Source organism: Triticum urartu, chromosome 1A (genome assembly GCF_056163025.1).
Source record: "Triticum urartu cultivar PI428250 chromosome 1A, HENAU_Tu73, whole genome shotgun sequence".
Lineage (NCBI taxonomy): Eukaryota > Viridiplantae > Streptophyta > Magnoliopsida > Poales > Poaceae > Triticum > Triticum urartu.
The window spans coordinates 587,746,703-587,759,741 of NC_141873.1; the positions used below are offsets into that span (position 1 = coordinate 587,746,703).

At 47.3% G+C, this 13,039-nt stretch overlaps 1 pseudogene; it reads right to left on the reverse strand.

Annotated features, from left to right (window-relative positions):
• Positions 1 to 375: 375 nt before the first annotated feature.
• On the reverse strand, positions 376 to 10,488 carry LOC147993164 (uncharacterized; annotated as a pseudogene).
• Positions 10,489 to 13,039: the final 2,551 nt, after the last annotated feature.

The following is a 13,039-nucleotide window of genomic DNA, read 5'->3' on the forward strand; positions in this document are numbered from 1 at the left end:
ACAGGGTGAGGGGCAGGGCCAGGCCCTCGTACACAACTTGCAGAGTACGACTGGCAGGCATTCAGCCATGGGTAGGTTTGGCCAGCAGCCAAACCCTACCGAAACTCCCAAACCCTGGACCAACTATGTCCTCTGGCATGCACAGGTGACGCCGCAGCTCAGGGGCGCGGGAGTCTTCGGCTACGCCCAAGGCACAACACCGGAGCCGGCCAAGTTCCTCACCACCAAAGATAAGGATGGGAAGGAAACCTCTGAGCCCAACCCTCTCCACCCTCCCTGGGTCCGGGAGGACCAGCAGGTGCTAGGCTATCTCCTCAGCACCACCACCAAGGAGGTCCTGCTGCAGGTGACCACGATCACCACGGCGAGCACGCTCTAGACGACGCTCGTAGGTATGTTCTCCTCGCAGTCTTTGAGCCGTGTCAATAACATACGCGCGGCCCTGCTCAGCGCGTAGAAGGGCACCCAATCGGTCGTCACCTTCTTCGCCCATATGCGTGGCCTCGCCGATGAGCTGGCGGCCGCCGGCAAGCCTCTACAGGACGACGAACTCATCAGCTACATCCTTCACGGCCTCGACATGGAGTACCAACCCTTGGTCTCTGCCCTCGAGTCCGCACCACCCCGGTATCTCTCGATGAACTCTTCTCTATGTTGAGTAACTTCGATCAACGGGTGGCCCTGTACCAAGGGTCGGGCGACTTCAAATCTTCTGCCAACGCCGCGACCCGTGGCCGTGGCGCCCGCCACGGGAGTTGGATCCGCTGGTGTTGCTGCCACCACTACCGCCAGGCCTGCCCTTGGAGCGAGGAGGGCCACGGTAGCGAGAGGAGGAGCCGCCACGGCCACGGGTCGCGGCGTTGGCAGAAGATTTGAAGTCGCCCGACCCTTGGTACAGGGCCACCCGTTGATCGAAGTTACTCAACATAGAGAAGAGTTCATCGAGAGATACCGGGGTGGTGCGGACTCGAGGGCAGAAACCAAGGGTTGGTACTCCATGTCGAGGCCGTGAAGGATGTAGCTGATGAGTTCTTCGTCCTGTAGAGGCTTGTCGGCGGCCGCCAGCTCATCGGCGAGGCCACGCATATGGGCGAAGAAGGTGACGACCGATTGGGTGCCCTTCTGCGCGCTGAGCAGGGCCGCGCATATGTTATTGACACGGCTCAAAGACTGCGAGGAGAACATACCTACGAGCGTCGTCCAGAGCGTGCTCGCCGTGGTGATCGTGGTCACCTGCAGCAGGACCTCCTTGGTGGTGGTGCTGAGGAGATAGCCCAGCACCTGCTGGTCCTCCCGGACCCAGGGAGGGTGGAGAGGGTTGGGCTCAGAGGTTTCCTTCCCATCCTTATCTTTGGTGGTGAGGAACTTGGCCGGCTCCGGTGTTGTGCCTTCGGCGTAGCCAAAGACTCCCGCGCCCCTGAGCTGCGGCGTCACCTGTGCGCGCCAGAGGACATAGTTGGTCCAGGGTTTGGGAGTTTCGGTAGGGTTTGGCTGCTGGCCAAACCTGCCCATGGCCGAATGCCTGCCAGTCATACTCTGCAAGTTGTGTACGAGGGCCTGGCCCTGCCCCTCACCCTGTTGTTGTTCATCGCCGTGGTGTCCGCCCTTGCACGTGGTGCATGATGTGGTCGGTCGGGTGCACCGCGGGAAAGGAGGGGTCTTTCCTCCGTGTTGCTGGTGGGTGGTGTGAGTGGTCTGGTTGTTGGTGTCGGTGTGCGGTGATGAGGTTTGGGTCTAAGATGGCGGGGCAGCGGTCCCATGTGGAGGTCCGCCTGTTGGGCTCTTCGGCAAGTATCATGGTGGTGATGGTGGTTGCATCCTTTGGACGTGTGGGCGGCGAGGGAGTTGTGTATGATAGTTGGGTTAAATCTTGCAAGCAATCTACCATAGTAACAGAAAGTGAAAAAAAGTCTTGTACTGTGTTGTTGCCACTAGGTATAAAAAATGAGTGCGATAATTTTCCTTTGAATGCAGGGTGAAGACAATATATCATTCATGTCATCATACTTAATACAATACTCTGTTTTATTACTTAACACTTTAAGATGCATGCTAGATAGCGGTCTTGGATGAAATATTAGCTATAGATGAAATTGGATAATGGTCTATAGATGTATGGACATGATGCTTATATGTAGTTATGCCATCCATAATCATAATAAAAAACTGTAATTTAGTTGATACACAACTGCTTGTTTACCACAGCATGCTATCCTTTGTAGAGAAACCACAAGAAAATCAAAACAAGCTTTGTTTAATTTGTTTAAGCACTCTGATTCTGCTAGTTTATAAGTTCATTTGATTTTATCTCCCGCCTTTTGTCCATATATACTAGATGATGATCGTTTGGTTAGTCCACACAATGATTGCGGAGGAGGAATAACAAGCAGCAGCAGTGAGGTTATGTTACGGCCAAAATATTTTAGCAATTTCAGTAGTGCACACGAATTCAATTTTTTTTCAAAATTTCAAATGTTCAATTGAATTCAAGTGAATATTTTGGTCATTTGGGCGAAATGCAAACCGAAATCACTGAAAAATTCACTGAACTTCGGTGATTTCGGTTGTGCTGAAATTTTTCCAAAACTGAAATTGAAACCAGCAGTTGCATCTTGTCTACCAGATTGAAACATGGAACAAGCACATCGACCACAAACAGCAGATCGAGGAAAGGAGAAAGTGCATGATATAGCTAGCTAAGGCCTAAGGAGATCAGGCCAGACCACCCTCTCTAGTGAATTAAGCTGGTAATCTTTTCTGTCCGCTATTACACCTGTGCTTTAAGTCACAGTTCCATTCCTTGTTGGTATATAATTAGTGTCAGTTGGAATCATTATTAAATCCCTTCGGTGTGTGTTTAAACTACTTAGAAAAAAGCTAAGCTGGTCAATACTTGCACCTATTTATATTATCAGTGTGCTAAGCAGAACATTGCCTATTAAAGCTGGCTCTTACTAGCTCCCTTTCTGTGCAGGCAGGCCGACAAGCCCTGGCTGGCAATGGATCCACAGTGATGCTGCAGCATGAACGAAAAATTGCATCGGAGAAGGAGTGTCTTGCATTGTGCATTATTATGAGCAGACTATTTTTGTGATCTATACATGTGCTCTCATGGGTGCGTTGAGAGAACACTGAATATTGTAGCTGCATGGAGGCTAAGACCATTTGTGATTCATATTATATTCTTTCAGTTGCTTGCTTGCTGCAATCTCAAGGTAGAACCGACAAACATGCATGATTAGTAAGTCTGTTTTGTTCATAAGCGACATGTGTTTGGGCATGACTCATTCATTGGTTGTAGGAGCTGTCAGCACTAGGCGTGTTCTGGGTATGTCATTGTAATTTGTGTGTTTGCCCTATCGTGAAGTGTATAGGTTTGTTGCAGCAGTTTTCTGTACCTTGCCAATTGGATGTAGATGAGGACGGACATGGCATGTCCTGTCTAGAGCCTGCCTGCCAAGATAGGCTACAACAATTCAGAATCGTGTATTTTTTCTTTTTTCGAAAAGGGGGGGCTCCCCGGTCTCTGCATTAGAACGATGCATACGGCCAACTTTATAAAAAGCAAATAGGTTCAATAAGGTCTTAAAGTCTCAACGAAAGTAAAGGAAAGCTCACAAAGAGCCAAAAGGCCAATAACAAACTAGCCAAAAAAGCCACAACCGGCTTGCATCAGAAAGATAGGTAAACTAATTGCCTATCCTATTACATGACCGTCATCCAAACCGGTTGAAGATATATCATGCTACCATCTCCCACCGGATAGATCCAGTAACCAAACGCTCCCTGGCCTCCGTCGGAGTGAGTAGCGACCACATACGGATCAACGCAGTGGCTCGGAAGATAACCTGCAAAAAATGAGTATTTGTTGTTCTGTTAAAAACCAAATCATTTCTGCAGTTCCAGACTGCCCACAATAAAGCACATACTCCTACGCGAATGTGTCTCGCTGTTTCGGACTCTATCCCATTAAGCCACATTCCAAATAACGTGCTGACAGAACTCAGAGGAGTAATATTAAATGCAATGTGGACCGTCCGCCATAGAACTTTGGCCAACGGGCAATCAAGAAAAAGGTGTTTGATAGATTCATCCCGATCACAGAAACTACACCTAGTAGGTCCTGTCCAGTTACGCTTTGCCAAATTATCCTTGGTTAAGATGACTTATTTATGTACAAACCACATAAACACTTTAATTTTCAAAGGAACTTTGACAGTCCAAACATATTTGGAACTAGGAACAGAGCTTGAATTGATAACATCAAGATACAATTATTCAGGTCTAAAACTAATCCCGAAGGTAGATGTAGAGGTAGTGTGCCGACGGCGATCACATCGACTTTGGAACCATTTCCCACGCGCATCGTCACCTCGTCCTTAGCCAATCTTCTCTCAATCCGTAGTCCCTGTTTTGAGTTGCAAATATTAGCAACAGAACCAGTATCAAATACCCAGGTGCTACTACGAGCTTTAGTAAGGTACACATCAATAACATGTATATCACATATACCTTTGTTCACCTTGCCATCCTTCTTAATTATCCGCCAAATACTTGGGGCAGTTCCGCTTCGAGTGACCAGTTGATACGTCTCCAACGTATCTATAATTTTTGATTGCTCCATGCTATACTATCTACTGTTTTGGACATTATTGGGCTTTATTATCCACTTTTATATTATTTTTGGGACTAATCTATTGACCCAGAGCCCAGTGCCAGTTCCTGTTTTTCCCTTGTTTCAGTGTTTCGAAGAAAAGGAATATCAAACGGAGTCGAAACGGAATGAAACCAACTAGAGAAGTTATTTTTGGAAGGAAAGCTACCGGAAAAACTTGGAGTGCACGTCAGGGAAGAAACGAGGGAGCCACGAGGCAGGGGGCGCGCCCACCCCCCTAGGGCGCGCCCTCCACCCTCGTGGGCCCCTAGTGGCTCCCCTGACGTACTTCTTCCGCCTATATATCTCCATATACCCTAAAAACTTCGGGGAACAGAATAGATCGGGAGTTCCGCCGCCGCAAGCCTCTGTAGCCACCAAAAGTCAATCAGGACCCTGTTCCGGCACCCTGCCGGAGGGGGGAACCCTCACCGGTGGCCATCTTCATCATCCCAGCGCTCTCCATGACGAGGAGGGAGTAGTTCACCCTTGGGGCTGAGGGTATGTACCAGTAGCTATGTGTTTGATCTCTCTCTCTCTCTCTCGTGTTCTTAATTTGGCACGATCTTGATGTATCGCGAGCTTTGCTATTATAGTTGGGTATTATGTTGCTTCTCCCCCTCTACTCTCTTGTAATGGATTGAGTTTTCCCTTTGAACTTATCTTATCAGATTGAGTCTTTAAAGACTTGAGAACACTTGATGTATGTCTTGCCGTGCGTATCTGTGGTGACAATGGGATATCACATGATTCACTTGATGTATGTTTTGGTGATCAACTTGCGGGTTCCGCCCATGAACCTATGCATAGGGGTTGGCATACATTTTCATCTTGACTCTCTGATAGAAACTTTGGGGCACTCTTTGAGGTTCTATGTGTTGGTTGAATAGATAAATCTGAGATTGTGTGATGCATATCGTATAATCATACCCACGGATACTTGAGGTGACATTGGAGTATCTAGGTGACATTAGGGTTTTGGTTGATTTGTGTCTTAAGGTGTTATTCTAGTACGAACTCTAGGGATGTTTGTGACGCTTATAGGAATAGCCCAATGGATTGATTGAAAAGAATAACTTTGAGGTGGTTTCGTACCCTACCGTAATCTCTTCGTTTGTTCTCCGCTATTAGTGACTTTGGAGTGACTCTTTGTTGCATGTTGAGGGATAGTTATATGATCCAATTATGTTATTATTGTTGAGAGAACTTGCACTAGTGAAAGTATGAACCCTAGGCCTTGTTTCAACGCATTGCAATACCGTTTACGCTCACTTTTATCATTAGTTACCTTGCTGTTTTTATATTTTTCAGATTACAAAAACCTATATCTACCATCCATATTGCACTTGTATCACCGTCTCTTCGCTGAACTAGTGCACCTATACAATTTACCATTGTATTGGGTGTGTTGGGGACACAAGAGACTCTTTGTTATTTGGTTGCAGGGTTGCTTGAGAGAGACCATCTTCATCCTACGCCTCCCACGGATTGATAAACCTTAGGTCATCCACTTGAGGGAAATTTGCTACTGTCCTACAAACCTCTGCACTTGGAGGCCCAACAACGTCTACAAGGAGAAGGTTGCGTAGTAGACATCAAGCTCTTTTCTGGCGCCGTTGCCGGGGAGGTGAGTGCTTGAAGGTATATCTTTAGATCTTGCAATCGAATCTTTTAGTTTCTTGTTTTATCACTAGTTTAGTTTATAAAAGAAAATTACAAAAAAATGGAATTGAGTCTACCTCATACGCTTCATCTTTTTAATATCTTTCGTGAGTATGATGGAAAAGAAAATTTGTGCCGAAGTGTTAGAAGAAGAATGCATTAAAATGTTTGGCACTAAATTTTTGAATGATGAGCATGATTGCAATGTTGTTAGTATGAACTCCTTGAATATCCATAGTACTAATGATGATTGCACTAGTTATGATGAAAATGTCTCCTATAAACATGTCAATTTTTGTGGAGTGCATTGGGTTTGCAAGTACACACCAAATAGGGAAGATAGATATTGCAAGAGGCATAAGCACTTAGAAACTAAATGGTTGCAAGAAAGGCTAAATGTGAGTGCTGAAAATTTAAAATATCTTTACCGTACTTGTGAACTTTGCAATGAACATGGTCATTTAAATATCAACTGCAAATTGTTTCATGATCGAATCGTGTCCAAAAATTGTGATGACTTGATTTCCCTTGCACATCATAATGAACTTAGTTTGCTTTTGGGTTATGAAGAAATGAAACGTCAAACTAAGCACATTCCAGAATATAATCTTGAGGAATTCCTCGATATTGATCTAGAAGAAATTTATATGTATTGTGCGGTGAATTGTATTGAAAATCCTTATATTGCCAATTACATAAAGAAAAGAAAACAAATAGAGGATGAAGAGAATACTAATGAAAGGGAAGAGACTTCCCAATATCCTCCTATTATTTCCTATGATGAATCAGGTAACGAGGAGGAGCCTTCTATTCAACCAATCTCATCAATAAGGAGCTCCAAAAGGAAGATTGAACCCACACATGATGTGGTGAAGAAGAAGAAAAGAAAAAGGAAGAGAGGTAAAAAGATATCTCTCCCAAATAAAGTTGCTCCTATTATTGTTGTGCCTCATGAAAATGAATCAAAAATAATTGTGGAAGATGATGCACTTGATGATGATCTCGTTATGCCTATTGCTTGTTGTGATGATTATGATTGGGAAGATAATGATACTTCTTATGATCTTGAAAATATTTTTGGCACTTGCTTGGAAGAATATGATAATTGATATACTATTGGTGCTATCCATACTATTAATAATGAGAGTGATTATGCTTATGATATGAAAAGGCCCAAGCTTGGGGAAGCTATGTTTGATGAGGATGACATATTTGAGAATATATTTGCTACAATTAATGTTTGTCCCAAGCTTGGGGATGCTACGTTTAATGAAGATGATATTTTTAGCCTCCCAAGTTTTGATATGCAAATTTGTAATGACGATAGCATGCCTCCTACTTATGATGATTACCTTCAAGCACTCACCTCCCCGGCAACGGCGCCAGAAAAGAGCTTGATGTCTACTACACAACCTTCTCCATGTAGACGTTGTTGGGCCTCCAAGTGCAGAGGTTTGTAGGACAGTAGCAAATTTCCCTCAAGTGGATGACCTAAGGTTTATCAATCCGTGGGAGGCATAGGTTGAAGATGGTCTCTCTCAAACAACCCTACAACCAAATAACAAAGAGTCTCTTGTGTCCCCAACACACCCAATACAATGGTAAATTGTATAGGTACACTAGTTCGGCGAAGAGATGGTGATACAAGTGCAATATGGATGGTAGATATAGGTTTTTGTAATCTGAAAATATAAAAGCAGCAAGGTAACTATTGATAAGAGTGAGCGTAAACGGTATTGCAATGCTAGGAAACAAGGCCTAGGGTTCATACTTTCACTAGTGCAAGTTCTCTCAACAATAATAACATAATTGGATCATATAACTATCCCTCAACATGCAACAAAGAGTCACTCCAAAGTCACTAATAGCGGAGAACAAACGAAGAGATTATGGTAGGGTACGAAACCACCTCAAAGTTATTCTTTCCAATCAATCCGTTGGGCTATTCCTATAAGTGTCACAAACAGCCCTGGAGTTCATACTAGAATAACACCTTAAGACACAAATCAACCAAAACCCTAATGTCACCTAGATACTCCAATGTCACCTCAAGTATCCGTGGGTATGATTATACGATATGCATCACACAATCTCATATTCATCTATTCAACCAACACATAGAACCTCAAAGAGTGCCCCAAAGTTTCTACCAGAGAATCAAGACGAAAATGTGTGCCAACCCCTATGCATAGGTTCATGGGCGGAACCCGCAAGTTGATCACCAAAACATACATCAAGTGAGTCACGTGATATCCCATTGTCACCACAGATACTCACGGCAAGACATACATCAAGTGTTCTTAAATCATTAAAGAATCAATCCGATAAGATAACTTCAAAGGGAAAACTCAATCCATTACAAGAGAGTATAGGGGGAGAAGAAACATAAGATCCAACTATAATAGCAAAGCTCGCGATACATCAAGATCGTGCCAAATCAAGAACACGAGAGAGAGAGAGAGAGAGAGAGAGAGAGAGATCAAACACATAGCTACTGGTACATACCCTCAGCCCCGAGGGTGAACTACTCCCTCCTCGTCATGGAGAGCGCAGGGATGATGAAGATGGCCACCGGTGAGGGTTCCCCCCTCCGGCAGGGTGCCGGAACAGGGTCCTGATTGGTTTTTGGTGGCTACAGAGGCTTGCGGCGGCAGAACTCCCGATCTATTCTGTTCCCCGAAGTTTTTAGGGTATATGGATATATATAGGCGGAAGAAATACGTCGGTGGACCTCTGGGCTGTCCACGATGCCGGGGGGCGCGCCCTAGGGGGGTGGGCGCGCCCCCCACCCTCGTGGGCAGCCCGGGACTCCCCTGGTGCAACTCCGGTACTCCGTGGGCTTCTTCTGGTCCAAAAATAAGTTCCGTGGAGTTTCAGGTCAATTGGACTCCCTTTGATATTCCTTTTCTTCAAAACACTGAAATAGGCAAAAAAACAGCAATTCTGGGCTGGGCCTCCGGTTAATAGGTTAGTCCCAAAAATAATATAGAAGTGGATAATAAAGCACAATATTGTCCAAAACAATAGATAATATAGCATGGAGCAATTAAAAATTATAGATACGTTGGAGACGTATCAGGTAGCGTGCGCTCAAACACGTTATCAGACTCCACCCGGTCACTCCATAGTCTGGGAGGAGCAGAAGCTGGCTCAAATGACCCAAACCTCAAAGAAATCATAGGCACTAAAAAGGATGGTCTCGTCCCGTCCTCGGGCGTCTGAGTAACGGGGCCTGATCCGTTGGACAACTCTCGTCCAGCATCATCAACCGGTGCCTCCTTGGCACCCGAGCTGTCATCACCCTCATGCATATCTACATCAGTCCCGTTGATAGCCTCAGCAAAGAGATCGGCATCCTCAAACTCAATCTCGAGGTTGAAAATATGTCCCCTATATGTCCACTTGACCACATCAGGGACGAACTCAATGTCCAGAACACTTACCAGAAGTCGGGCCACCCTGTGAGCTCGGGTAAAAGCCATATCCACTCTCTCAGTTTTCCCAACCATGATACCCAAGTTAGCCACGACCCGAACATCCTGCATCGGCTTCTAGGGAGCCCCGGAAAACCGTAACCATACCTGAGTAAGCGGCTTGCCCCGTGGCTCAACCTTCTTCCACTCGTGAAACTCCAGAATACATTTTGTGCCAGGTACTCTGCACAGCCCAAAACTCAGCAATCTCTGCAAATCCTCCACAGAGGGGAAGTCAACCTTGAACATGTTGGCCTCAATACTGACAAGCTCCCACTGGAAGTCACCTGGAGCTAACTCCTTAAGCCTCTGCACAATCTAAGCCTCAGAGACATCTCCTTGGATAACTTTCACAACCCCAGTGGTCAAACTCTGGGTTTCCTCAGGGATCTCTCTCGCAGCCGGAGACTCAAAGAACATCAACTCAGCACAATATACTCCATAAATGGTGAGAGTCGGTACCTGATCACGCAAAATCGGGCAATCCCCCGTATCATGTGCTGGCTTACCGCACGAATCACAAAGCTCCACCACGCACTCAGCAATAAAGTGGCCCTTCTCACCACAGCGATAACACAACATCTTCTCCTTCTTACGTGCCCACTTGGACGTTCTATCTGAGTCTACCCTGTCTGCCACCTCAACTATATCCACAGTCCCAGGTACCTCCGCATTGGCCAGCGCCGTCACGACGTCCATAGCCTGACCAGACAAATCTGGCGTCTGACCGGGATCGGCTGCCCCCACGGATGTCATCTGCTCGACGACTACAGGCGGAGGGGGCTGACGGTTACGGTACCGACCTCGACCACCATGAGGACCCCGGTATCCACCTCGCTACCGGTAGTCAGGGCCAGACGCCCCCTCAACAAAACCACCCGGAGGGCCGAGAAAAGGTCTCTCGGCAGAACCATCACTCTGCCAAGCATATCCGCAGCCACCTCCCGTCGACGACGAACCATGGTGTTGGCCATCTCCATATGCATTGTAACCATTGTCCCCCCACTGTCCCCGGGGCGGTCCATTATCCCCTCCAGCAGCCGCGTTTTGATGCGGCGATGCATGCGACTGCGCCGGGCCAGGCCGTTTTTGCGCCGGCCTCGCGACGTAGTGAGGCGGCGGCGCAGCCCGAGGGTGATCACCGGTCGTGCCGACTTGGTTGGCGGGTGTAGCCGGCCTCGGACCTTGTTCTTCGCTCCGCCCCGCGGAAGCAATCACAGCCGGGCTCTGTGCCATCGGCCAGGGACCAAGAGGGGGCCCGCCCCGACCCTCTGCTGGCACCGGCGGCCTAGTCGCCGTCGGCTGGGAACCAAGAGGCGGTCCGCCCCGACCCGCAGCTGGCACCAGCGGCCGAGTCCCGAGGTGTCCACCTCCGCGGCCCACAGCGGTCTGCGCTGCCCCGACGACCACCGGAGGAGCCACGGCGCCACGCCCATTGCCAGCAGTCAGCGGCGGCGCAACCCCGGCGCGGGCAACAGCAGCCACGGTTGGAGGTTTCTTCCCTGGTGGCGCCCTCGCCCCTCGGCCAGCCATCGCAACGAGGGGTGGGATCCATTTTGCATGCCCGGGTCCGCAGGAAGGGAACCCCGGACTCCCGCACCGATGAACCCTAGCAAGCGGCGATGAAGCACGCGCAGGAAAGCGATCGACCAAATCGCTGCATGTGTCGGTGCACACAATATTGGTGGGGACCAGAATAGCCTGGGCCTCATACCCAGCTATCTCCAGCCCAGCCAGCTGTGGCAAAGAGTGTTTCAGATTTGGCCCATCGTGGCCCAAGAGGGATTTCAAACGAGCCTCCCGAGCCGCCCTGATCCCGATCCCTGAGATCGCCGGCATGAATGCCGCGGCCACCGCCGGCGCCGGTCTGGCCACTTTCCGACGCGCATTCTTCCTCTTCTTAACCATAATCCACGACTCCGGACGAATCAAATCGAAAAGCATTAGGTTCGGAAGACTTACCTTAGGCAGGGGACCTTTCCATGGCCTGATCGCCGTCGCCGACGTTCTCCGATGAACTACGCGACGAACCATCTCCTTCTTCTCTCCCGCGTGCAGTCCAACCCTAGCCGGGTCGTCGGGAGGCAAGATCTTGTCGACCGTCGTTGCCACTTCGTCTTCGTCATAGCCGGAGTGAAAGAACTCGTAGATGAGATCCGACGGCGTCGGCGACGGCGGGGAAGCCGCCGGGGCATCCCCGTCACCGTCCGCATCGTCTTCATCAGAGTCTGCCAGGGCCCAGAACCGCCCTCCGACTCGCCTCGTATCCCAGGGGATGGGGGCGGCGCCCCCGCGGTCGCCACTCCGGTCGCCTCCGGAGTCGCCCTCATCTTATCATGCGATGAGATGAGCTATTTATCCACGCGTGCCCAGAATCGTGTATTATAGAGAATGAAGATCATTTGTGGTTTCTAAATCCTCTTGTCTATGTAACCTGAAGGAAAAAAATCTAGAGTGTCCTAGCTTGGCAGGTGGACGGTTGTACTTGTACTACTACCAGGGGAGAAGCCGTGGAAGCCTCCTGCCTGACAAGATCAACTGCTACAGACTGACTGCAGTTCAGTTCAATTTAGTGAAGAGAATTATTTGTGTATCTTATATTATGAAAACAATTAGTTATGTAGTTGCATGAAGACAGAGTATTTGTGATTTGTATTTTTTTCAGTTGGTTTGCTGTAACCTGAAGCTTTTATGGGTTGAGTGAACAATACTGTAGCTACATGAAGACCAATTGTGATCTCGTCCGGGACAGGAGGAGTGGCGATTTGGTTTTTTTCTTGTGTAATTTCCTTGTAGATAGATAAAAACCAATGGTACAAGGGTGGTGGTACGGAGAGATTAAGTAGGTACATAAAATGCTTTAATAAAGATTTTTTTGTTATGATTTACACCTTAATTTTCTTAAAATTGATTATTTCTTTCCTAATCAATGTGATTGAGTGATTTTTCTTAAAATCGATTGTTTGTTTTCTAATTAATGTGATTGAGCGATTTAAGGTAAGGTTAATTAATTTAGATTTGATCTTCAGATATTAATCATGATTAATTTAGATTTGACCTTTAGATATTAATCATGATTGATTCTTTTACATAAAGACATTACTCAATAATTTGCGCCAGTATGGAAAGTTTTGATTTGTTTAGATTTTTTTCATTATGTGAGATGGGTGACACGAAAATAAACCAGTGGAGTGAGGGGAGGGGACAAAAAAAGTCAAGTCGAAATAACCGGACGAAAGTGGGGGATGCA